The sequence below is a fragment of the Hylobates moloch genome, unplaced genomic scaffold (assembly GCF_009828535.3).
Source record: "Hylobates moloch isolate HMO894 unplaced genomic scaffold, HMol_V3 SCAFFOLD_4, whole genome shotgun sequence".
Lineage (NCBI taxonomy): Eukaryota > Metazoa > Chordata > Mammalia > Primates > Hylobatidae > Hylobates > Hylobates moloch.
In genome coordinates, this window is record NW_026652279.1 from 109,345,801 (window position 1) to 109,372,375 (window position 26,575).

At 39.6% G+C, this 26,575-nt stretch overlaps 1 long non-coding RNA gene across 2 annotated transcripts in view; it reads right to left on the reverse strand.

The window, feature by feature from the left end:
- Positions 1-4,961: 4,961 nt before the first annotated feature.
- The window catches only part of LOC131383395 (uncharacterized), a 40,673-nt gene continuing 19,059 nt past the window's right edge, over positions 4,962-26,575 (reverse strand). Inside the window, exon 6 of one of the 2 annotated variants that reach the window (XR_009213385.1) lies at positions 4,962-5,048. This is a non-coding gene — a long non-coding RNA (uncharacterized LOC131383395). Of the gene's footprint in view, positions 5,049-19,913; positions 20,009-26,575 lie in introns of those variants that run through there. The other variant, XR_009213384.1, reaches the window with a different exon arrangement.

Consider the following 26,575-nt stretch of genomic DNA (forward strand, 5'->3'; position numbering starts at 1 on the left):
GAGGGAATCCTCCCTAACTCATTTTATGAGGCCAGCATCATCCTGATACCAAAGCCTGGCAGAGACACAACAAAAAGAGAATTTTAGACCAATATCCCTGATGAACATTGATGCAAAAATCCTCAATAAAATACTGACAAACCAAATCCAGCAGCACACCAAAAAGCTTATCCACCATGACCAAGTGGGCTTCATCCATGGGATGCAAGGCTGGTTCAACATACACAAATTGATAAACGTAATCCAGCATATAAACAGAACCAATGACAAAAACCACATGATTATCTCAATAGATGCAGAAAAGGCCTTTGACAAAATTCAACAACGCTTCATGCTGAAAACTCTCAATTAGGTGTTGATGGGACGTATCTCAAAATAATAAGAGCTATCTATGACAAACCCACAGCCAATATCATACTGAATGGGCAAAAACTGGAAGCATTCCCTTTGAAAACTGGCACAAGACAGGGATGCCCTCTCTCACCACTCCTATTCAACATAGTGTTAGAAGTTCTGGCCAGGGCAATCAGGCAGGAGAAGGAAATAAAGGTATTCAATTAGGAAAAGAGGAAGTCAAATTGTCCCTGTTTGCAGATGACATGATTATATATCTAGAAAACCCCATTGTCTCAGCCCAAAATCTCCTTAAGCTGATAGGCAACTTCAGCAAAGTCTCAGGATATAAAATCAATGTGCAAAAATTACAAGCATTGTTATACACCAATCACAGACAAACAGAGAGCCAAATCATGAGTGAACTCCCGTTCACAATTGCCTCAAAGAGAATAAAATACCTAGGAATCCAACTTACAAGGGATGTGAAGGACTTCTTCAAGGAGAACTACAAACCACTGCTCAATGAAATAAAAGAGAATACAAACAAATGGAAGAACATTCCATGCTCATGGGTTGGAAGCATCAATATCATGAAAATGGCCATACTGCCCAAGGTAATTTATAGATTCAATGCCATCCCCATCAAGCTACCAATGACTTTCTTCATAGAATTGGAAAAAACTACTTGAAAGTTCATATGGAACCAAAAAAGAGCCTGCATTGCCAAGTCAATCCTAAGCCAAAAGAACAAAGCTGGAGGCATCATGCTACCTGACTTCAAACTATACTACAAGTCTACAGTAACCAAAACAGCATGGTACTGGTACCAAAACAGAGACATAGATCAATGGAACAGAACAGAGCCCTCAGAAATAGTGCCACATATCTACAACCATCTGATCTTTGACAAACCTGACAAAAACAAGCAATGGGGAAAGGATTCCATATTTAATAAATGGTGCTGGGAAAACTGGCTAATACGTAGAAAGCTGCAACTGGATCCCTTCCTTACACCTTATACAAAAATTAATTCAAGATGGATTAAAGACTTACATGTGAGACCTAAAACCATAAAAACCCTAGAAGAAAACCTAGGCAATACCATTCAGGACATAGGCATGGGCAAGGACTTCATGTCTAAAACACCAAAAGCAATGGTGACAAAAGCCAAAATTGACAAATGGGATCTAAGTAAACTAAAGAGCTTCTGCACAGCAAAAGAAACCACCATCAGAGTGAACAGGCAACCTACAGAATGGGAGAAAAGTTTTGCAATCTACTCATCTGACAAAGGGCCTATATCCAGAATCTACAATGAACTCAAATTTACAAGAAAAAAACAACCCCATCAAAAAGTGGGCAAAGGATATGAACAGACACTTCTCAAAAGAAGACATTTATGCAGCCAAAAGACACAGGAAAAAATGCCCATCATCACTGGCCATCAGAAAAATGCAAATCAAAACCACAGTGAGATACCATCTCACACCAGTTAGAATGGCGATCATTAAAAAGTCAGGAAACAACAGGTGCTGGAGAGGATGTGGAGAAACAGGAATGCTTTTACACTGTTGGTGGGACTGTAAACTAGTTCAACCATTGTGGAAGTCAGCCTGGTGATTCCTCAGGGATCTAGAACTAGAAATGCCATTTCACTCAGCAATCCGATTACTGGGTATATACCCAAAGGATTATAAATCATGCTGCTATAAAGACACATGCACATGTATGTTTATTGCAGCACTATTCACAATAGCAAAGACTTGGAACCAACCCAAATGTCCAACAACGATAGATTGGATTAAGAAAATGTGGCACATATACACCATGGAATACTATGCAGCCATAAAAAATGAGGAGTTCATGTCCTTTGTAGGGACATGGATAAAGCTGGAAACCATCATTCTTAGCAAACTATCACAAGGACAAAAAAACCAAACACCACATGTTCTCACTCATAGGTGGGAATTGAACAATGAGAACACATGGACACAGGAAGGGGAGCATCACACACTGGGGCCTGTTGTGGAGTGGGGGGAGGGATAGCATTAGGAGATATACCTAATGTTAAATGATGAGTTAATGGGTGCAGCATACCAACATGGCACATGTATACATATGTAACTAACCTGCACATTTTTCACATGTGCCCTAAAACTTAAAGTATAATAAAAAAATAATAATAAGGTGTATATTAGAAGTACAAAATGTCGTGGTAGTTTAGAGAAAGGAGAAGCACATCCAACTGGGGGAATTAGAAAAAGTTTCATAAAGAAGGTTGCCTTGGGGCTAAGTTTCAAAGAGGAAAAGAATTGGTCAGAGAATCAGCATGAGCCAAGCTGTAGAACCAGAAATGCCCAGAGTACAGAGCAGGAAGCATAATTCTCCTAGTTTTCTGGGAATATGAAAATGATCAGCTACAAAGCTATGAAGGTAATCTGAGGCCTTTAAAGAGAGCTTTGAGTAAGTTGCTGAAGAATTTCTGCTTAGTTATATAGATACTGGGGACGATGGAAAGTTTCTGAGGTTAGCATGAGATGGTCAGATCTGGGCTTTAAGGAGGGAATTGGATGGAGTTGTAGAGGATAATGCAGAGGCAGAAAGGACTAGAGACAGAGAAAACAGTCTGGTGGCAACATTTGCAGCAGGCAAGTGTGCAGTTTCTATTTCATGAGAATAGACTGAGGTGCTACAGCTGTCAATAATAGAACTATTAACAACCTACATTTTGAAAATAGTTATTGTAAGATGGAAATTCCTATAGAACTTTACAGTTAATCACCATGTACTTAATTGGTATCTACAAAGTGCCTAGTGCTATGCTAAATCCAAAGAAGGAGGAGATGGTCACATGAAAATAAAATAGAAAGTGGTACACAATGAAAAGACATCAAGATATCACATAATTATGAGGATCAGACTATATTAGAGCAGTTTGACTACCACGCAAAGAGCTAATTTTATGGGGTTTGGTAGCCAAGAGTAAGACGAAAATGTACATGATTGGTAAGGAATTCATGTTAAAACTTAATATAGATGTCGATATATTACATCATGAAAATGTTCACAAGTGAAGACTGCTTGAAGAGCTGAATTAATTGGCTGCCCAAAATAAGAAATAAACTTGAGAGCTGATGGTCATGTTCTATTCTTGTCATGAGACATCATTCATTCATTCATTTATTCATTCAACAAATACTTATTAAGCATCTATTATGTGCCAGGCACTATTTTAAGTAAGTGCTCAGCATATGTGAGTGAACAAATGTCCCTGCAGTCTTAAGATTCACAAATAAGTAACATAGTAGCTTTGAGTGTGACAAGTGCTAAGAAAAACGAAAGAAGAACATGGTATGGAGTGGTGGCTGCAGTGTTGCAATTTTAAATGGGATGGTGGTTAAGGGTGGGTGTCCTTTAAAAAACAATACGTGAACAATATGTCACCAGTAGATCACTGGTAAAGGCTATGGCTGTAAAAGACTGCTACAAAAATTTCCACCCATGATGCCGAAGAGTTTGTCATTTGAGATTTAGAAAATGTCAGCTCAGATTCCAAACTTCTGGAGTAAAAACAAGGTGAAAGGCATAGCTGGCATCATCTTGAAACTGTAGGTCCACTTAATTGCTGTTGTGTAGAAAGTAACGTGTAAGACATAGCAAAAGACAGCAGAGTTAGAGCCTGAGCACTGCTCTTTCATTTCCTTTGCCACCTCCCTTTCGCTCTCAATCCTAAACTCTTCCTGTATTTGCACTGTGTGATTGGGCTATTCTGTTGTATATTCTCAGATTTTAGTTCAAAACAAACAAGTCTTCCAGACTTGATTTTTGCTGTTAATCAAAATTCCTGAACTAAACTCAATGTAGTCAGCAAGGATATTTTTTAATCTAGAGTTTACAGCAAGGGGAGGGGCACTGTTTGTGAGAGATTTGATATTTATGCATTATGCAAGTTGACAAAGATGTAAGTACAAGTCCAAGTGCAGAAGAGAACAGAGTACAAGCTTCATGAGACTGAGAAAAACATCTGGGGCGCATTTATTACAGAATTATCCCGCAATTAACTTGATACATATCAGCCTATGTGCAGAGACTAAATGGAGAAGTAGCCAAAAGACCTCCTGAAACTGGATCTACATCAGCCAACAGACAACTGGGGAAATGTTAATGGATCTGTGAAGAACATAATTTGGCAACCTCAGAGACTGTATCTCTAATTATAATTCACACACAAGTTGACTTTTATTGGCAATGTTTTTAAACAAGGAAAAAAATAGTAAAAAATTGGAAAGAGAAAAAAAGGGAAGATTTATTTGAAATTGCTTTCCTTTTAAAGTTACATGGGAATGGAACATTTCAGGCATCTCTGAAGAGTCAAAGCAACAGTTAATGTTAAGCAATCCAGTTCTGTACTTGGACATGGTCTAAAACAACTGTGGTGGTTTTCAAATGACGTCTACTCTTAACTGATCTATCCAAAATACTTCAGCTATTACTCAATGACTTGGCATAATTAAACTACATCTGATGTAATAAATTGAAGGACTTGGAGGAGAGACAAAAGACCACATGCAAAGCTATCGTTGCAGTTTAATCCTCACCTTTGGTAACTTCACAATGTCAAGTGGTATATTTATGCAGGGAGAAGCCTCCTGAGGCTGAGTGGGATAGAAAGAGGAGGAAGCAGCCAGGGTAGCACATGTCACCAGAAGGACCTGTTAAAAATATGTCACATGTCACTTTGCAGCTTAACACCTTCCCATGGTGTCCCTTCAATCCAGACACATCCAAACTCCTTACAGTGGGTGCCAGGCCCTTAGTGGCCCTGCCCTTGCTCACTAGGCTCCTGCCAAGCTGTCTTCCTGCTGATCTCAAATGTCCCAAGCTCCCTCCCACCCCTCTGCACACACTTCTACTTGGTTCACCCCTCAACCCCTCCTATCTTCGTGTGTCTCATTCCTTATCATTCAGAATCTGCTCAGATGTTGCCTCCTCAAGGTCTTGCATCCACTACATATCTGAGCACTAGCTTTATCACCCACATCCCCCAAGGCACATAAACTCAAACCCTGTCCTTGTTTTATTTTTTATAGCACTTATCTCCACCTGAAATCATATGGTTCCTTTTTCACTTGTTCATTTTCTGCCTCCCTAACTACAACATATGCAGAAATTGCATTTCCAGATTACCTTTGAAAAACTAGAAAATAATAATTATGTTAAATGCCAGAGAAAGCAGCAAAGATGAGCTAAGGGAAATATTAACATGTAAGCTAATTTAAAATACTCACGTATTTAAGATGGGGAAAAAAACACATTTCAGAAGCTGTAGAAATATCCTGAAGGAAGTGAATATAGGGAATAAAACTAAAATGGTCAAATAACAAGTGTTTAATTAGTACTTATAAGATTTTCTTGGCCGTGCGTGGTGGCTCACACCTGTAATCCCAGCACTTCGGGAGGCCAAGGCAGGTGGATCACAAGGTCAGGAGATTGAGACCATCCTGGGTAACACAGTGAAACCCCATCTCTGCTAAAAATACAAAAAATTAGCCGGGTGTGGTGGCAGGCGCCTGTAGTCCCAGCTACTCGGGAGGCTGAGGCAGGAGAATGGCATGAACCTGGGAGGCAGAGCTTGCAGTGAGCCGAGATCATGCCATGCACTCCAGCCTGGGCTACAGAGCAAGACTCCATCTCAAAAAAAAAAAAAAAGAAAAAGAAAAAGAAAAAAGAATAAAAAGATTTTCTTTGTTTTTATTCTAACTAGGGTTTGCAATTTATAAATGAGAAGTGGAAGATATTGATGCCTAAATAAATTATTTGGTTGGGAGAGACAGGATAAATGAAAATGAGTAGGAGTTCACCTATCAGACAACTATTAAAAGTCTATTTTCCAGTCTTATGAAATATTAAGTGTAGTAACATTCAGATTTGTCAAGTTGAATAAAATCTAGTATCCAGTGCTCTCATACATTTATGGATGTGAGCATAAAAAGGTTCAGCTTTTGGAAGATAACATGGAAATGGACGTCAAAATTAAAGCTACTTACTTCCCTTGAATTTATCTATTCCACTCTTAAGAATCTGTCCATTCCAATTTCTATAGTGTTGTAATATCAAACGACATAAACATTCCTTATTTGGTTTGGTTACTAAATTATGATGATTCCTAATGTAGAATACCATGCAATAATTAGCAGTCAGATGGAAATTAAATGGCATTATATTTTAAAATTTTGCATTTTACGTAGAGTACATAATCTAGGTTGAAACCTTACTTGCAAAATATGGAATACATGAATGTGCAGGCAGATATGCAAAAAAAATTATCTGTAAGAAAACATGGAAATGTCTTAATGCTTTTTGATCCCTCTAGGGAGTTAGACTGGAGTGTGAAAAACTTACCTTTCACCTTGTATTTTTCTGTATAATTTTAAAAACTTAAAAGAACTATTCTGATAATAGAATACAAGCTAATTAATAGAAAAAGGAAACAAAATAGCAGGCAATTTTGTATTGTGATCTGACTCCTGCCTAGCCCATGGCCATTCACCTGCCTCCCACACACTTCACCTTTGCACACACCATTCACTCTAACAGAAACCTCACCTTCCCCATCCCCCACCTCATAGGGCAGCAAACTAATTCTCCTTTAAGACTAAGCACAGATGCAACCTCATTTTAGCAGGTTTCCTAACCTCAGGAAACTGAGTACTGTGCCCTCTCGGTGCACTTTCATCCATCTCTGGCTGCTTTAACAAACCTTCAGAGAGATGTTTCATCCCAACCATGAACTTCAACTTGAAATTGTGGCCATATCACTTCTCTGCAACCATGTGCATCTTAGTACACACAACTCTCTCATAATAAACTTTGTTCCCCTAACTTCAAACACTCTACTACAGATATTTTCAGGAACAACCTGTGCAGGAGGTAATACCGTCTTGTATTTACAACTGAAATTGCCTTAAGCTCTTTAAAGCAAGGACTGTGTCTGTTTTTCTCTGTAATTCCCAAATCTATCCATGTCTGGCATACAGTAGGCTTTCAGTGAATACTGGTAAAAAGAAGGATGAAGACTCATGTGAAAAAGAATCTAAAAAATTGTTTAAAGTATTTAAATTTTAAAGAAGAACTCTTTCAAAAGCAATGCATTAACATCTCAGAAAATGTTGCCTGTTTGGTGGAAAAGGTGTTGCCTTCTTGGCATGAGCTTAATGCTGATTCCAGGAGCCTGGGCTTTGGAAGGAGAGTCTTAATAAAGGGTAAGGATTAAGAACATCTGTGTCCTTTTTAACTCAGGTGTCCCCAGGGCATTTTATCAAATTGAAGATCTAAATATGTAGAGTAAAATCTGCCTCAGGTTAGCAGGAATTCTCGACAGTTCAGTATGAATGAATCATTGAAAGTTGCAAAAGGACCCCAAAAGAATACAGGAGAAAATAGCTTATTAAAAATGATGAGCAAGGTTTTATAGTAGTTGCCATTCTTGAATTTTTTATTCCACTCATCTGATCATTCGCCAAGTTCTTTTTTATTCTTTTCCTTCTACATAATTTTTAATGTGTTCCTTTCTGTCTACCCCAGCTCTTTACCATGGCTTAACCATTTCCCTGTCATCTGAACTCTGCAGAATACCCCAGCATCTTCAATTCCCTGCCTTCCTTCATTCTTCCATTTATTTGGCAAATGTGATTGATCACAAATGATGTATCTGGGGCTTCAGTGGAAGCTGAGCCTGTAACAATAAGCAAGATAGGTAATGATGCCTTTGCCTTTGGAGCAATATGTCTCAACCATGACAAACTAGTACTTTCTTCAGTTCCAGCTGCTTGAAATCTCCTCCCCACTAAGCTAACCCACAATTTATTTCATGCCTGACTTCCTCCAAATACCTTCTAGAATTTCCACATGCTGTATTAAGTGCCCCATCTTATATTTCCAAGATACCTATTATATCAGGCAAGGTCTTAGCAGAAAACAATTGGCACACTCAGGGAGGGCACTAGAGGACGCCTTAATAAAGGGACTTGTATTAGTCTGGTCTTATGCTGCTAATAAAGACATACCCATAGACTGGGTAATTTGTAAAGAAAAAGAGGTTTAATGGACTCACAGTTCTATGTGGCTGGGGAAGGCCTCACAATCATGGTGGAAGGCGAACGAGGAGCAAATTCACGTCTCATATGTGGTGGCAGACGAGAGAATTTGTGCAGGGGAACTCCCATTTATAAAACCATCAGATCTCGTGAGACTTATTTACTACCACGAGAACAAGATGAGGAAACCGACCTCATGATTCTATTATCTCCACCTGGCCCCACCCTTGACAGGTGGGGATTATTACAATTTAAGGCGAGATTTGGGTGGAGACACAGCCAAACCATATCAGGACTCTCCGAAATTTGGCCAGGATTAAGGGACAAGGGATAGTATAGTACCCTGAGAGTAGCAACATCAGGGAGCTGTTTCTTCCTCCAAGGTCTGAAGCAGCAGAGGGAAGAGACAACTGCCAAAATCCTGAGAAAGTCAGTGAAATTGTAAGGGAAGACCGCTTGACAGAAGCTGTAGCTGTAAGTAGAAACTCATCTAACCTGCAGTGACCATCAGGGAGGAGCCAAGAAATAAACACCCTAGCCTTACAGTCCTCCTTTCCTTCCATCTCTTGCTAGTTCAATCCTTTGATCAAACACCACCTGGAGCCAGAGGGCAAGAGTGCCCTCTGATTCAGCTTGTAGTGATTAACCTCCTAGGGATCAGAGAAAGAGAAGGAGGTAGAGCTAGAAAGACAAACAGAAAACATCCAACACAGCTTCAATCATTGCATTTATATGGTACAATGTCTCTCCCAACTAAACTCTGACTTCAATGGAAGAAGGACACATGCCTCTTTGGTGCAGGAAGTGAGTGGGTACTCAGTAAGCTCACTGACCACAAGAATAAAGTTAGAGTTTTCTTCTACTTATCTTTAATGTTTTCCTTTTGTTTCTACTTGGAAAAAAATGAAGCAACTGAAACACTGCTGTCCTCTAGCCTTCACAGGAGAAATGTCCATCTATGCTTTGTTGGGGTTTAATGTATTGACGGATTTTAAAAATTAAACATGACCCTTTCTGAGTCACAGAATGGCCGTGTCTCATGCCGCATATTTTAATAAGCATTTTCAAGTCCTAGAAGCCAAAAGGTCACCTTGCTGGGACGTCCATCCTGTTGTTAGAGGAACTGTGGGGAGGTCATCACTTACTACCACCCCAGGTATGATCAGGGTCCAAGTGTGAGTCATCCAGGGCTAGGCACAACCTTGCTTCCCTTAGCAGGCAAGAAAGGAGCTGGGGCTGCAGGCCTGTTTTCAAGCCTGTTTTGAAACAGCACATGATGAAAACATATTAAAATAAAATACTGAAATTTCTAATGCCTTATGAGAAAATCAAAGAAAATGTTGATTGTTGGTAAATTTGATATTTAATGGGCCCCCCCTTCTAGTCAGGAGTGTGGATCAGAATAAGGATGAGGTCTGAGCTCGTTTACTTGCCGAAGGCATGCGCTGTACCACAAGCTCAGGTTGTTCCACTTAAGCTTATTGTTTTTACCAAGTCAGGCTGTTTTTCCTCTCCAGTGATGCTTAATTTAACCAGAGATTAGAATACCAAGACCTCTGGGAGCGAGAAAGGAACACTCTTCAATCGTGGTATTTCAGCCAAGGGAACTGAGCCGGAGGGAATGCATTGTCTCCCACGGTCTCCCATGGCTCAAGAAGATTTAATCACCTCCTTTGACATCTTCTAAGAACAGCCTTTTAGAAGCTTCACCAAGCTTAGCCCCAAAGTCCAATCAGAAGCTTAGATGGGCTTAGTGAAAAGGCAGTTTTTGCTCCTGCCCCAGGATAAGAGTACAGAGGATATACCAAATACTCCTATGTGGGTTAAGAGCATTTCCATGGGGCAGCTTCCTTGTGGAGGTAGATTTTTCAAACCTCCACAAGCCTCTCTCTCAGCAAGTATTCAGCTTCTGATTTCTGGAATGACTGGCCTATCTGACATTAATAATCACAGCATGTGCTCTACCCACATAATGTTCTCACCAGTTTAGGAATCTACAGGTCCTTTATGTTCTCATTGGAAAACTCTTCGTTGCTTGACTTAAAACAATGTTGACTCATTTTAATAGACATCAATCAAGCACCTCCCATATCAAAGCACTGAGATGGGCATTTGGGGAAAGGAAGAAAAAGAATGAGGCAGAATCTCTTTCTTTGGGGAACTTACAAATGACTTGGGTTGAGCAAGAGAGACTCAAATACAGAGCAAGAGGGAAGTGTCTAAGAGAGGGATCAGCCAGAATTGGTATTTAAGCACATGAGGATGAGAGATTCCCTCCAACTGGAGCATCTCAGGAAGGACTTTCCAGAGGAGGAATAATTTGCAATGGTCCCAGAAGGATGTGCTGAAATTTCAGAAGCAGAAACAACTGCAAGCAGATAGAGTAAACACCATGAGCAAATATCTCCTTTAGTAGCCTGATTCAATCTTCCATTTGTTCATGCAATAAGCATTTATTGAGTGCCTAACTATATGCTTTTATGAGGGATATAAACATGAGTACGAGTAAGTCCAGTCACAACAAGCTCACAGGCTGGTAGGGGAGGAAAGGTAAACAATAGTTGCAGTAAACTGTGATAGCAAATCATAAAAATGCAGCCCAAGGTGGCAGAGATTCTCTGTCTAGGTGGGAATGGAAGGTTTCACAGAGGAAAAGACATTTGGACTGGATCTCAAAGGCTTAGTAAGTGCTTGATACGTAGACACAGGAGTAAGGGACAGCTCTGGTGCAAGGAAATGCAAAGGCATGGACACAGGAAATAGAATGGAATGTCTATTGGGTAACTGCAAGTCAACTAGACTGGCTAGAACATAAGTCTCATGAAAGGGAATGGGAAGGAAATGAAGTGAAGACAGCCAGGCATAATCAACAAGGCCCTCTGATGATGACCCAAGAAGTTTTAGGTTTTATCTGTGAGCCCTACAGAGTGGTTTAAAGTGAACGAGTAACATGTTCTGCTTTACACTTAGAAGAATTGTAGAAGTTTTATAGAGAGTTGAAGGCATGGGCTGGAGAGGAAAATATTGGTTAGGAGAGAATTGCAAGGGTATAAGAAAGATGATTGGAAGCTGAACTGAGTCAAATGCTGTGAATATAGGAGAAATTAGGGAATCGTGAAAAGGTGCAGAGATGCTGCAAGGAGGTCAAGTAAAGTGAGCTCTGGGAGATGCCCAGAGGATTTGGATATTAGGAGGTCCTCTGTAACCCAAACTCCAGCAGTTTTGATGAAATGATAGAGACTAGAAGCCTGAGAAGGCTGGAAGTTAACGAAGTGTGCACCAGGAGCACAAACATATCTGTCACAGAGTTTGATAGTGAAGGGAGACAATGACAGTGGAAGATAACGAGATGGAGTCAGAGTCCGAGGTTGGGGTATCTTTATTAAAATGATAGATGTTTTAGCATGTGTCTTTTCTGCTCAAGATAATCTAGTAGAGAGGGAGGTTTGAAAAATGACATCCAAACCCTAAATCAATAGCTATATTTTTTATTGACTTCTAACACCAGACAATATTTATTATCCCATGAACATCAGATGAAAAAGTGTCCATGTTTTATTATGTGAAAATGATGAGATGTTTTTAACACGTCCCACTGTGTTGTCTGCTTATTTCTTGTTACACAGCTAACAAAAACACTGTGGCAAGACACACACTTAGGACATGCCAATTCATTAATGTGAGTTTTATTAAAATATAAATATAAGCCTAAGGTGATTGGAAACTCATAGAATGAAGGGAGAGATGCCTTTAGAAGCATATTTCTCAAACTTTCATGTACAGGCAAATCTGGGCTCTTGCTAAAATGCAGATTCTGATTCAGTAAGAATAGGATGGCACCCAAAATGCTGCATCCAGGTGATGTCAATATTACTGGCCCAAAGATCACATGCTGAAGAGCAAGACCCTATTTAGTAAGATGTCCCCCTCAGTATCACAAAAATATAAGTTCTACCTCAAGCTTATTTATAAATTCAGCACAATTTTAATCAAAATCCCAACAGAGGTTTTCATAAAATTTGATCCTAACATTCATTCGAGAGAGTAAAAGGCCAAAAATAGCCAAGACAGTTTTGAAGAAAATAAATAACAATGAGTCACTAACCCTTGATTCCACCATGAGTCACTAACCTTTGATTCCCTGTCAGAAATTAAGACAAACTATAAAGCTACAAGAATTTAAAGTGTGAGAACAGGGATAATCATGTAGACCAGTGGAATGAAATAAAGTGTGCTAGGACAAAGGGCCCACAATGTGGGAAATGATAAAATTATACTCTAACTTCATCCCATACTCAAAAGTTAATATAAGTACATCAAATGACAAAATTTTTTTAAGAAACATTTTAGCTTTTAGAACAAAATATAGTCAAATATCTTAATGACCTTGTGGTAGGAAAAGGTTTCTTACACAACACATTGAAAAGTACAAATTCATAAAGAAAAAGATTGATAAACTTGGTTTCTTTAATATTTAAAGCTTCTCTATGACAGAAATCAACATACAGCACTGGTATATTTGTAAGGCAATTTGGCAATACCTAGTAAACTTGAATAGGTGTATATCCTGCCATCCAGCAATCCCACTTCTATTATACTCTAGACAGATTCTTGCACACAAGCTCAAAGACACATAAAGAAATATCTTCCTTGCAGGCCGGGCGCGGTGGCTCACGCCTGTAATCTCAGCACTTTGGGAGGCCGAGGCGGGTGGATCACGAGGTCGGGAGATCGAGACCATCCTGGCTAACACGGTGAAACCCCGTCTCTACTAAAAATACAAAAAATTAGCCGGGCGTGGTGGCGGGCGCCTGTAGTCCCAGCTACTTGGAGAGGCTGAGGCAGGAGAATGGTGTGAACCCGGGAGGTGGAGCTTGCAGTGAGCCGAGATCGCGCCACTGCACTCCAGCCTGGGCGACAGAGCGAGACTCCGTCTCAAAAAAAAAAAAAAAAAAGAAATATCTTCCTTGCAGCAACTACCAAACACTTATAAAACCATCAGATCTCATGAGAACTCACTATCACCAGAACAGCATGGGGGAAACTGGCCCTGTAATTCAGTTACCTCCACCTGGTCTCTCCCTTGACACGTGGAGATTATGGGGATTACAATTCAAGATGAAACTTGGGTGAAACACAAAGCCTAATCATATCACATATTGTAATTAATTTTTAAAGAAGAAATTAAAGCATATTGATACAAAGTTGACAATTAGCTAAACAACTATGACATGGGATTAAAGGGAAAGTACTGGAAAGTTGAAGGTGCCAGCAGGAGAGTAGTTGAAGAGATGTGCCGTGGGGTCAGACTGGATGGTGAAGTGGACAAAGGAGGGGAGACATGAACTGGCAAGGAAAATGGAAAAGAGGAACTAAGGCAATTGGAGACTTCCTTGAAGCAAAGAAAACATTTTGCGTAAGAGAATAAGAACTCTGGAAGGCCATGAAATTCTGGTTGGAGTGCGAATGTGAACATTGGGATGTCCAACATTGGCCTAGGCAAAGAATGTATGATACAGACCTCAAAAGCAAATACAGCAAAAACAAAAATAGACAAATGGGACTTCATGCCAGTACTCTACCAATTTAACCATCACCTATTCATCCATTTCTTTCCTCTTTGAGGAATATCTCATTATTTGATGTATTTTTGTGGACTCAGTTAAATGTGGTGACTTTTGACCAGTGCAGTTATGTGTATTATTAAAGGATACGGTGCTTTCCAATCCATGATCAAGTGCTTTATCTCTTAAGTACCATTAGTATAAATTTCTAGGCATGCCAAAAACCACTGAGGTTTCATCAGCATTTCCGATTTAATTCATACATTTTCCCTCAATTGAATCATATGTTGCTAGAAATTAATAACTTCTCTGTTCAAAGTTAGCAAGAAGTTTCTGACAAATTGTTGTTCAGTGATTTAATGCTATAATCATAGTTCTCTTCAACACACAGTTTCCGTGGCTTTGACATTTTTCATGTATACTGAGGAGTTTTATAATTTCTCCATCTTCAGTTACTTATGTAGACATGGGGTCCACAATCCTTGTACAGGTATCTCCACAAACATAACACAGCTTCACCTACTTGAGGGAATCTTCTTTCCTTAGATGTTATTATACTCGGCTTTTGCTCTTCAAAAGAATAAGGAATTATGCCTCCAACTAGAAATATCTATTTCAGTAATATCAAATACACATGCTGCTGTTCTGTTTCCATGTCTACTTGTTTTCATAATTTATCATTTCAATGCCAAATATCAGTGTAATTCTTATTAAGATATTTAAAATGGCAACTAAACTGACAAGGTACATGAGTTCATTGCAGTAACAACAGTATGAGTAGCTATGATCTAGTTTGTGTATGCAGTGACAGGCAATGACAACTACATCACAATTCCTGCCTGGTCTATGGCAATTGTAAAACACGGTCAATATTTTTTAAAATTTTTCTTTAAGTTCTGGGATACCTGTACAGAACGTGCAGGTTTATTACACAGGTATACATGTGCCATGGTTGTTTGCTGCACCTATCAACACCGCATGCATTAGGTATTTGTCCTAATGCTCTCTCTCCCCTTGCCCCTAACCCCCCGACAGGCCCCAGTATGTGATGTTCCCTTCCTGTGTCCATGTGTTCTGATTGTTCTACTCCCACTTATAAGTGAGAACATGCAGTGTTTGGTTTTCTGTTTGTGTGTTAGTTTGCTGAGAATGGTGGTTTCCAGCTTCATTCATGTCCCTGAAAAGGACATGAACTCATTCTTTTTTACGGCTACATAGTATTCCACGATGTGTATGTGCCACATTTTCTTTATGCAGTGTATCATTGATGAGTATTTGGGTTGGTTCCAAGTCTTTGCTGTTGTAAATAGTGCTGCAATAAATATACGTGTGCATGTGTCTTTATAGTAGAATGATTTATAATCCTTTTGATATATACCCAGTAATGGGATTGCTGGGTCAAATGGTATTTCTGGTTCTAGATCCTTGAAGGATCGCCACATTGTCTTCCACACTGGTTGAACTAATTTACACTCCCACCAACAACACTATCAATTTTAAGATGCATCCCAATTTTAGAAATGTAAAAAAAAATGTACCTCTTAGAGCCATTAGAACTAAGGTATAGTAGCGAAAGTTGAGAAGAAAAGGAACTTTGGACCTTGGTGCTAGTAAGTCATCTATAAAGACATTGAAGTTGTCTTAACTATAGTGAATCTAAGATGAAGAAGCTGCTTATCCATTTATGTACCTCATATCTCCCACTTCTATTGTCCTTTCCTGTAAGCATATAGATAATACAAATATTAATAACATTTATGGAGTGATTCCCATGTTGTCAGCATCATTTATACATGCAGTAATCCTCTTTTACATTTAATCTTTACAACCACCCAACAAGGGTGCCATCATTATTATCCTCATTTTGCTAAGAAAACTAAAGAAAAAAGAGGTTAAATAACTTGCCTGAGATAGTAAGTGGCAGGTCCTGAATTCAAATCAGGCAGTGTGAATCAAAGCCTTTGCATTAGGCCATTGTGCTTCTCCATTTTTTTTTTTCTTTTTGACTTTTATTTTAGGTTTAGGAGTACATGTGCAGGTTTGTTACATAGGAAAATTGTATGTCACAGAGGTTTGGTGTACAGATTATTTTGTCACTCAGGTAGTAACTATAGTACCCAATAGGTAGTTGTGATCCTCACCCTCCTCTCACCTTCCACTCTCAGGGAGGCCCTGAATTCTGTTGTTCTCTTCTTTGTGTCCATATGTACTCAAAGTTTAGCTCCCACTTACAAGTGAGAAAATGAAGTATTTGGTTTTCTGTTCCTATGTTAATTTGCTTAGGATAATGGTCTCCAGCTCCATCCATGTTGCTGCAAAGGGCATGATATTCTTCTTTATGGCTGCTTGGTATTCCATGGTGTATATGTACCACATTTTCTCTATCCAACCTACCACTGCTGGGCATTTAGGTTGATTCCATGTCTTTACTATTGTGAATAGTGCTACGATGAACATATGTGTGCCATCACATTACCTGACTTCAAACTATACTGCAAGGTTACAATAACCAAAATAGCATGGTACTAGTACAAAAACAGACACATAGACCAATGGAACAGAATAGAGAACCCAGAAACAAGGCCACACACCTACCATCACCTGATCTTCAACAAAGCTGACAAAAACAAGCAATGAGGAAAAGACTCCCTGTTCAACAAATGGTGGTGGGATAACTGGCTGGCCGTATGCAGAAGATTGAAACAGAACCCCTTCCTTACACCATATATAAAAAATCAACTCAAGATGGATTAAAGAACTAAATTTAAAACCCAAAAACTATAAAAAATAAAAAACCCTGGAAGGTATCCTAGGAAATACCATTCTGGACATAGGACCTGACAAAGATCTCATGGTGAAGATGCCAAAAGCAATTGAAACAAAAACAAAAGTTGATGAATCAGACCCAATTAAACTAAAGCAGCAAAAGGAACTATCAACAGAGTAAACAGACAACCTACAGAATGGGAGAAAAGGTTTGCAAACTGTGCCTCTGACAAAGGTCTAATATCCAGCATCTATAAGGAACTTACACAAACTTAAAAGCAAAAACCAAACATCCCCATTAAAAAGTGGGAAAAGGATGTGAACAGACACTTTTCAAAAGAAGACATACATGAAGCCAAGAAGCATATCAAAAAAAGCTCAACATCACCGATCATTAGAGAAATACAAATCAAAACCACAATGAGATACCATCTGACACCAGTCATAGTGGCTATTACTAAAAAGGGAAAAAACAACAGATGCTGGTGAGGTTGTGGAGAAAAGGAAACACTTATACACTGCTGGAGGAAAAGTACATTAGTTTAGCCATTGTGGAAAGCAGTTTGGTGATTTCTCAGATAACTTAAAACAGAATTATCTCATTATGGTTTTGATTTCTCTAATGACCAGTGATGATGAGCTTTTTTTCGTATGTTTGTTGGCTACATAAATGTCTTCTTTTGAGAATTGTCTGTTTATATCCTTCTCCCACTTTTTGATGGGGTTGTTTGTTTGTTTTTTTCTTGTAAATTTGTTTAAGTTTCTTGTAGATTCTGGGTATTAGCCCTTTGTCAGATGGATAGATTGCAAAAACTTTCTCCCATTCTGTAGGTTGTCTGTTCACTCTGACGATAGTTTTTCTTGCTGTGTAGAAGCTCTTTAGTTTAATTAGATCCCATTTGTCAATTTTGGCTTTTGTTGCCATTGCTTTCAGTGTTTTAGTCATGAAGTCTTTGCCCTATCTCATGCCAGTTAGAATGGTGATCATTAAAAAGTCAGGAAACAACAGACGCTGGAGAGAATGTGGAGAAATAGGAACGCTTTTACATTGTTGGTGAAAGTGTAAATTAGTTCAACTATTGTGGAAGTCAGTGTGGCAAATCATCGGGATCTACCACCAGAAATACCATTTGACCCAGCAATCCCATTACTAGGTATAAAACCAAAGGATTATAAATCATTCACCTATAAAGACACATGCACATGTATGTTTATTGCGGCACTATTCACAATACCAAAGACTTAGAACCAACCCAAATGCCCATCAATGATAGACAGGAAAAAGAAAATATGGCACATATACACCATGGAATACTATGCAGCCATAAAAAAAGGATGAGTTCGTGTCCTTTGCAGGGACATGAATGAAACTGGAAACCATCATTCTCAGCAAACTAACACAGGAACAGAAAACCAAACAACACATGTTCTCACTCATAAGTGGGAGTTGAACGATGAGAAAACACGAGCACAGGGAGGGGAACATCCCACACCAGGGCCTTTTGGGGGGTAGGGGACTAGAGGAGAGATAGCATTAGGAGAATTACCTAATGTAGATGACGGGTTGATGGGTGCAGCAAATCACCATGGCATGTGTATACCTATGTAACAAACCTGCACGTTCTGCACATGTACCCAGAACTTAAAGTATAATACATATATATATACACACACATATATATTCATATATATATATATATATATATATAGACAGAATTACCATTCAACCAAGCAATTTCATTATTGGGTATATACCCAAAGGAGTAGAAATCATTCTACTATAATAACATCATGTTTCTCTAATCATACCTACCCATGTTTCCCTGCAGGGGCAGGAGATAGACCACCAGAAGTGCTGCATGCCCCTCCAGAGACTTGATTATTGGTACTCACCTTATATCCAATCATTTGCCATGCTCCACCTCATGGTCTTACAAATGCAATGAATGGCAGCAACTACAAAAGATAGCATTGTCATAGTACTTAACAATTTGTAAAACATTTGTATATATCATGTGACTTAACCCTCACAACAGCTCTGCAAGTTACATATGATTTCTCCAATCTTACCAATAAAGATACAGATGTTCTATTAACTAAGGCTAAGACTAAGCAAGTATCATATAAAGGCAAATAATACAGAGGATTAAATAAGACAGACATTTGTTCCTCTCCCATTTTATCCTGTGGAGCTGAGAGGTCCAAGCTGGTGGGAAAGCTATACTTCACAAAGTCATCTTGGGAACCAGGTTCCTTCATCTTCTTGGTCTGCTGTTCCTAGGGAAGTCGTTCTCATCTGCACCATAGAATCTGGATCACCCGTAGGTCCAGGATCCAGCTCAAGAGAAGGGGAAGGAGGAGAGAGTCTAGGGTAGGCAATTTTCTGAAACAACACCTCTCCTTATATTCCACTGGTGAGAACTTAGTCATGAGACCAGTCATATCCAGCTATGAAGGAAGCTGAGAAATGTAGTCCTTAGCTGGGCAACCATGTGCCCAGGAGGAAGGAACAGACTTTGCAGGACAACAGATCCTCAAAAAGACTAAGTGACCTTCCTAAGGGCACTTAGCTAGTGAGTCAGAACCTAGTCTTCCAACTCCAGACCCAAAGTTGATTTTTCTATACCACAGCATCTTCACAATGAAAAAGTCAGAGACTTCTTAAGAAACATTGCTACAGAACATTTCAAACAACTAAATTTAAAGGGACTAAAGCCAATCCTTTTGAGATTAAGGAAAAATGGGGCACTATGGACAACATGTCCCCTCTAAATAGGTAACAACAGCCCCTGAGGATCAGTTTCTCTCAGAGGTCCCAGCAGAGGTGACAAGTGACTCAGTCCCTCCACATTGTGCAAGGGTTAATTATGCTATCTTTCACTTATCTAGTTTATTTTTGTTGTTTTTTGGCACTATTTGGAATGCTAGCTTTTCAATCATTTCTGATTTATCTGCACGTCTGTAGCTCTTGTAAAAATTTGGCAAGAGATGGGACTGAAAAGGAACAGCTTAACTGAACAGCTGTTTGTCAGTTCCAGGCAGCACCTGTGAGATGTACTGTGGCATTTTTGAACAGGGGGATATGGAGGGTGAAGTGAAATACAAAAGACTCCGGAGCTCTCAGGCTAGCATTAAATGAAAAAAGATTTGAGGCACATCAAGACCAGGCAAATATTTAATGGTAGTTAACATGAGTAGACCGGTAAAGACTAGGTGGAAGTCACTGGGATAGATCCAATGAGGACTCTGTGGAGGAAAAAGCAAGGTGAGTGTGCTGTTATTAATGTAGCCCAAAAAGATAGTACCCTGTTTCCTTTGCTCCTTCCCACCCCACACACAGAGAGCAGAGAGGATTGATTTGAAGTATACTTCAGTACTCTGTCCATTTCATGATTCAAGCTGTCAGATATCCCTTGAGTCTATCCCCTTCTCATCAGCTCTTCTGGAAAATCTTGCACTGAGGTTTCCATTTGCATCTCATGCTGAAATCTCCCATGGATCAAACACTCTCTCACTCTTGCAGTTTTACACCCCTCAAATTGTCAGACAGCCCTGCTCTGCCCCTATTAAATCTCTGCTTCACTAAGCCCCATGGCTCTGGTTCCTTCCACATTGTTCTAACTTGGTCCTGTCCTCCCAGGTCATTGCAGCTGCTCTGCCCTGAGCTCACATGCCCTTACTCTCTTGCTCTCTCTCCTTTGACTTCAGCTCCCTGTTGTCCATAACTGATGGCTGATGACCTCTGCCATCACAGTATAGCACTCCAAAGGAAAAAATGTCACCTTTTCTGGTCTGGCATTTCATCAACTGACAGAACAGTTTTGCATGTGTATTGCATTTTACAGGATACAAACTCCATGATGTTCAGCCCAGCACTTGCCAGGTATCTGGCATGGACATAGCTCTCTCCCTCCCAAGAGTCCCTCCACTTCAGTGTCTCTTCAAGCTCAGGAATAAGAACCTAGTGACTAACCCCACTCTATCCAACCTACAGATGGAAAACTAAGGCCCAGAGATGGGGGTGGTGGGTGGTACAGAATGGTTGAACTAAAATCTTAGCATGGATAGCCTAGAGCAGTGCTGGGATTTCAGATTCTGCATTTCTAACAAGCTCCCAGAGGAGATCCTAACAATTCTCTGAGTACTGAGAGCATCTTCTAATCAGAGCCTGCAAGGTGACTTATTTCTTAAAACAAACCAACTGCTATGACTTTAAATTTTAGGCATTTCAAATCCCTTATTGGTAATTAACAAATGGTCCCACTGAAAATGACATATTTCATAAAGTAAATTACCCAGAAAATGAGACATCATGCCCTCCCCACTCCCACTCTATCTCAAAGGGGGATTAAAACAACAGTTTCATTTCAATAAAAGATAAACCGGAAAGATATTTTGTCATCATCAATTTAATTACTCCTGACATTACATCATATATTGGTCTTCTTTACCTAATGTAAGTTAACTTTCTCAGCAGCAGAAATACACTGCATAATACCCCTTGAGTTCTTTAAAATCAAAAGCTTTGTTCCAAGCAGTAGAATTAGATCTAATCAACAGATTGTGTTTTTCTACCTAATTTCAACTCTATATTTGTTAAAGTTTCTTAAGCCATGTCGTCTATAACTAGAATATATTTTACTAAATTTCTAGCAATGGAATAGACATTCTTTAATCCTTAAGTATAGTGATCTTGTATGTGATTAAATGCAGGGTATTTTTGAGCCTACATAAGAAAAAATGTATTATTAGGTGCTGGGTAAAGATTACTAATAACAACCAACTCAGTGAAACAACAGCCAATCTGTTGCCTATTTCAGTCGCCCATTCATCCATTATGTTTTGAATGCATATCATGTCATTGACACTATGCAAGTTACTTGGGATCCAAAGATAAACAGGCCATGGTCGCTATTGTCAAAGTGCTCAAGGTCTACTGGAGAATAAGAGTGGCAAGGACAATTGTCTTTTGCTGTGATAAGTGCACTGCAGAGGGATGCTTGCAGTTCTGCAGCAGCACACTGGAATCTAACTATAGATATCAAGGAAATATTATGCAGAAAATACTAGAGTTTGATACACAGGAGTTAGCCATGCCAAGATGGGAGAAGAGGACATGGGCTCACCTGACCAGGCAATTAGCCCCTGCAAAGGTCAGGAATTTATGGAGAAATGCACATGAAGGAACTTTGAGTAGGTCAGAATGGCTGGAATAGAAAGTGGGAAGGTAGGAGTGAAAAGGCATGTGCGTCAAGAGGCATTGGCAGATAGGCGGAGGAAGACTCAACCCCAGTCTTTTCAACCACACCCTGGTGCTCCCACCACACCAAGCTGTGCAGGGCAGATGTGAAAGACACCATACATAGCATACATTCTGGAGACTGGAGGAGACTGAGGTAACTTTAGGTTACGTCAATCAAGGAAGGCTCCATGGAGTACCAAGAGACTGTACCTTATCTGGAAAAATGGTTCCGGTCGGGTGGTGCCATATTGTGTTATGCTTAGAATAGCTCTCACCCAACTAATCTATGGTTCTTCACAATTGAGATTGACTTCCTCTGTGCTCTCTTCACCTCTCCCAGCTCCTTTGCCCCTGACTAGATGGCTAGATGGCCCTCCACCATGCTGCTAAAGCAGCATGTTCTCATCTCTACCATAGCACTAAAAGCACACAATACGATAGTCATTTCTCTCCCTTACCTCCCCAGGTGTATACTTCTTGATGAAAGAGGTGGCATGTTTTATTATTACTAATATTATTATTTTTATTATACCCATAATATAGGGCCTGGACCACAATAAGTATTTGAAAAATGTTTGTCAAAATGGATGGATAATGGATAGATGGATTAATAAATGGATAGATAAATGAATTATAATCTACTCGAGAACACACCCTGTTTGTTTTGTGTGTCAATTCTACATTCTCATATAAGTGTTTTTAAAACATTTCCTTACTTGGTAAATAAACCAGACTAGAAGTGAAGGCCTAGATTAAGGAGGAAGTGGAAGATCAAAGCAAAGTGCCAGCGGATCATGAGGTCAGGAGATCGAGACCATCCTGGCTAACATGGTGAAACCCCATCTCTACTAAAAATACAAAAAAATTAGCCAGGTGTGGTGGTGGGCGCCTGTAGTCCCAGCTACTCAGGAGGCTGAGGCAAGAGAATGGCGTGAACCCAGAAGTTGTAGGTTGCAGTGAGCCGAGATCGCACCACTGCACTTCAGCCTGGGCGAGAGAGCAAGACTCCATCTCAAAAAAAAAAAAAAAAAAAAAAAAAAAAAGCAAAGTGCCCCAGGAATTAAGAAAGCAGAACATATTCTATTAAGTATAGGAAAATCTGTATGTATATCCCATTAAGTGAAGAAAAATCAACAATAAATTAATTGAAACAAATTATCTGACTCAAAAAGTAAAATATGCAACACTACCAAATCTGTTTCATAAAAGAATTTTTGTAAAGTCTTCAGAAAACACAGTTCTGTCCCAAGGAAATGCATTAGAACAGGAGTTGTGAAGCCCTAGACAGAGGAGGCTTTATGTCAAAACAAGCTCACGCACCACCATGGACAGCCACTTTCCCATCCACTGTCTCATTCTGTCAACACTACAGTGCAATAGACATCCTTTTCCCCAAAATTCACAGGCCAAAAGACCATAGATTTATATATGAACCAAAACAAAATTAAACGCATACTTAAATGACTACTTCATTTAAATTCAAATACTAGTTTTTTAGTATCTGTCACATCCCAGTACTGTTCTAAGCACAATAAAGGAACACTTTGGAAAAAAACAAAAAACCTATAGAGCAGCTGCTTGCCTTCAAAAATTTGTACTTTTTGCAGGGAGAAAAAATGTGTGTGTGTGTGTGTGTGCGTGTGTGTGTGTGTGTGTGTGAGAAATTTGGAAATTATTAGCAGCACAGAAAACTAGATTATTTTAGTTTAGCTAGATTATTAGTACCAGTACTAACCAGTACTAACAAAAGTACTAATTAGTACTAGGTGACTGACTATCCTAGGAGAAATTATTTCACACCCCACAGTGTCTTACAGAGAGCTACTGAATGAAATACAAGTGTAGAGTACCTTTGTATTCGATTCCTATGCCTGCTGCAATAAGTTACCAAAAACTTAGTGGCTTAAACAAAAGAAATTTATTCTCTCAGCTTGAAGACCAGAAGTCTGAAAGCAGTATTGATGGGCTAAAATCAAGGTGTCAGCAGGGCCACATTCTTTCTGGAGGCTCCAGAAGAGAATTCATCCCTCAGTTCTTCCAGCTTCTGGTAGCAAGTGATATTTCTTGGCTGGTAGCCCCCCTCTTCTCCATCGTCACACCACCTTCTCGTCTATTTGCCTAATATAGTGTTGATGTTTGTTTCCACCCAAATCACTGGGGGTTGCATTGTAACCCCCAGTGCAGGAGGTAAGGCCTGGTGGGTGATGCATGGGAACAGATCCCTCATGAATGGCTTGGGTCATCCCCTTGATAAGTGAAGTCTCACTCTGAGTTCATATGAGATCCAGTCATTTAAAAGTGTGTTTGACCCAGCAATCCCATTACTGGGTATATACCCAAAGGATTATAAATCATTCTACTATAAAGACGCATGCACATGTATGTTTATTGCAGCACTATTCACAATAGCAAAGACTTGGAACCAACCCAAATGCCCATCAGTGATAGACTGGATAAAGAAAATGTGGCACATATACACCATGGAATACTATGCAGCCATAAAAAAGGATGAGTTCATGTCCTTTTCAGGGACATGGATGAAGCTGGAAACCATTATCCTCAGCAAACTAACACAAGAACAGAAAACCAAACACCACATGCTCTCACTCATAAGTGGGAGTTGAATAATGAGAACACATGGACACAGGGAGGGGAACCTCCCACACCAGGGCCTGTCAGGGGGTGCGGGGCAAGGGGAGGGATAGCATTCGGAAAATACCTAATGTAGATGATGGGTTGATGGGTGCAGCAAACCACCATGGCACGTGTATACCTATGTAACAAACCTGCACGTTCTGCACACGTACCCCAGAACTTAAAGTATAATTTTTTTTAAAAAAAGGGTGTGGCACCTCCAGCCTCACTCTCTCTCACTTGCTCCTGCATTTGTCATGTGGTGTATCTATTCCCCCTTCACCTTTCACCGTGATTGATTGAAAGCTTCCTGAGGCCTCCCTAGAAGCTGAGCAGATGCCAGCATCATGCTTCCAGTCCAGCCTGCAGAACTGTGACCCGATTAAGCCTCTTTTCATTATAAATTACTCCTGTCAGGTATGTCTTTATAGCAATGTAAGAATGGCCTAACACAGTGTCTGTGTCAAATCTCCCTCTGCCTTCCCTTTATGTGATCCCATTTAGGGCCTACTCAGGTAATCCAGGACAATCTTCCCAAGCCAAGATCCTTAATCCCATTTGCAAAATATTTACCATGTAAGGTAACATTTACAGATTCCAGGGTTTAGGACTGGATATCCTTGGCTACTACAACCTTCATACCTACTCTTTTAGACTTTTCTCACCATCTCCTTCCCCTCTATTCCATGTAAGGTCTCCACCACATATTTCATTCAGAAAACAGAAATAAAATCCTTCATCTTCCCACCACCAAATCTGCCTGCATCCTTGCCTAACTGATCCCTCTCCTTCTCTCCTATTAGAGTGGAAGCCATGTGCCTCCTGCTCTCAAAGCTCAGTTCCCCCACTGGGGTTCCTCTCTTCATCACTCATCTCTTTCTCAAGGACTTCTCTTCTTTAATATCTCTCTCTCTCTTTCTCTTTCTCTCCCTCTCTCTCTCTCCTCTCCCTCCCTCTCTTTCCTCTCCCTCCCTCTCTTTCCTCATCATTTCTCTCTCTGTCCCCACTGGATTATTTCCAATAGTATTAGAAGAGGCTCGAGTACTTTTTATCTTTAGAAAATCTTCCTCTTGACCCCACACTTCACATCCCCTCCCACTCTACCTAATTTCCCTGCCCCTCTTTTTATGTAATTTCTTTTTTTTCCTTTTTATAAATCAAATTTTTAATTGAGAAATTTGCAGATTCACAGGCAATTGTAAGAAATAAAACTTAGCAATGTCATATACCCTTTACCCGATGGTAACATCTTGCAAAATTATGATACAATATCATGACTTGGATATTGATATTCATATAATCAATGGATCTTATTTAGATTTGAGTAGCTTTTTGTCCTGTGCATGTGTGTGCACGTGCATCTATTTAGTTGTACTTAATTTTACCACATGTATAGGGTCATGTATCCTTCACCACTGTCAAGATACAGAGCCATTCCATCATCACTATGATCCCTCCAGTTGGTTGCCATTTAATAAACACGCCCCCCTTCTCATTCTTTCCTGACCCTTTTCTCCTTCTCATCTCCTCCCCACCCAACTTTCTTTCCCTAAGCCCTGGAAACCATTAATGTGCTCCTTTTCTAAAATTTTATCATTTAAAAAATACATATATGCATGTATATATGTGTGTGTGTGTATTTGAAATTATACAGTATGTAATCTTTGGGGATTAATTTTTTTCACTCAGCATAAATTCTGAAGATTTATATAATTGTAGCTAGTATCAATAGTTCATTCCCTTCTATTGCTGAGTAATATTACATGGTATGGGTGTATTATAGTTTGTTAACCATTCACCTGTAAAAATAATATCTGGGTTTTTTCTACTTTTTGGCGATTACAAATAAAGCTGCTATGCATATTCATGCATATTCGTGTATAAGTTTTCTGTGTGCATGTAAGTTTTCATTTGTCTGTAATAAATGCCTAAGAGTG